Source organism: Polistes canadensis, unplaced genomic scaffold, assembly GCF_001313835.1.
Source record: "Polistes canadensis isolate GaletaPanama2010 unplaced genomic scaffold, ASM131383v1 scaffold_601, whole genome shotgun sequence".
Lineage (NCBI taxonomy): Eukaryota > Metazoa > Arthropoda > Insecta > Hymenoptera > Vespidae > Polistes > Polistes canadensis.
The window spans coordinates 25,935-27,485 of NW_014570148.1; the positions used below are offsets into that span (position 1 = coordinate 25,935).

Consider the following 1,551-nt stretch of genomic DNA (forward strand, 5'->3'; position numbering starts at 1 on the left):
AACTGGACGAAGGAAAAAGAAAAAAACGGAAATTTGGATTTTTGGCAACGTTTTTAGCAAGAACATTCAAATTTCGCTACAATTTGCATCACATTTTGGTTTCTTCAAATTCGATTTTATGAAAAAAAAGGAAAATCCTTCGTCCAAGTCCTTGTCAATAGTATCACGAAGACGTGTAGCAAGTTTCATGAAAATCGGTTAAATAGTTTTCGAGAAATCTTGATCAACCGAATTTAGAAAAAGCGTTTTGAGAAAAACGCGTTTAAAGATTTGAGTGCTTCTCAAGGCTCTATCTTTTAAACTACTACTCCTATCGACTTCAAAATTCAATACAATATTCTAGATGAGTTGTAGAATTGAAAAAGATAAAAAAAAAAAAAAATTTGTTTGAAAGTCCCAAACCCATGTAACCCCTTAAGATTAATGTGAATTATCATTTGAGAACCACTGATATTCATAAACAAACCTAACTCATACTTATAAAATGGCGAGTAGGAAAAATTCAAACGTATATACTATATTTATGATAATAAGGAAGTATATTATGCGGGGCATGCAGTTACGTAACTTAACAACGCTTTTACCGATGGAGTATATATACAATAGATAATGGTAAAATGTATTTCGCAAGAAAGACGAGTCGAAGATCATTGATCACGATCTATTTTGCTGACTATCACGTATAAGAAGTCATTAAAAATGTTAAATCTTTTTTTTTTTTTTTTTTACAGTATAAATATTTACGTAGAAACTTTGCAACATCTCGGTTTAAATATTTGTTTCTAACGTAATCTAATTTTTCTCGCTTAACTTTATACATACTTCTATATCTTATCTTTAATGTACAAATAGAATTTCGTTTTAATTACATAATATTAATGAATGTTTCTGAAATAATTTATGACGGTACCGTTTTCTCCTTCAAATTTAATTTTTTTTTTTATGAAAATAATATTATTCAACCTTTTACAAATTTAATTCAACCATTTTAGCGAGAAAATTGACAATTCAATTATTGTAAAAAGAAAATAAAAATTTGTTTGGAAAAAAATTATTTTGGAATTGTTGATTTGCCGTGGACAAATTTTAATTATTCTATATATACGAATAAATAAATAAATAAATTATTTAATAAAAAACCACACACACACACACACATAGAGAGGTTTTATAATTTAGATTAAAATAATAAATGAAATAATATATAAGTCTCTCAAAGGGAATTATAGACGGTTAATAAATCTGATGAACAATTTATTTTGAACTAGTTGTACGTTTCGTCCCTTACTGGGGACTTCATCAGCAACTACAAATTTTATTATGACTTGTTAATAAATATAAACATTACAATAAATTCTAATTTTTACCTTGATCATTTACAGTTCACGCGTCAATACATATTATCTTTTTTACAGAGTCATACACATTTCAATAAAACTTAACATATTACAATACAATTTGATCCTAAAACACCTTATCTTATCACACGTAATGAAATATTGAGTAAATATTTTCTATACTTTCTGCAAATGGATTTTATTGATTTTTATA

The 1,551-nt window shown here is 26.5% G+C and overlaps 1 protein-coding gene across 1 annotated transcript in view; it reads left to right on the plus strand.

Annotated features, from left to right (window-relative positions):
* Positions 1 to 1,551, plus strand: part of LOC106792738 (protein yellow-like) — a gene marked incomplete at its 3' end in the record, with an annotated part of 9,507 nt that overhangs the window by 4,478 nt on the left and 3,478 nt on the right. The window lies entirely within an intron of this gene.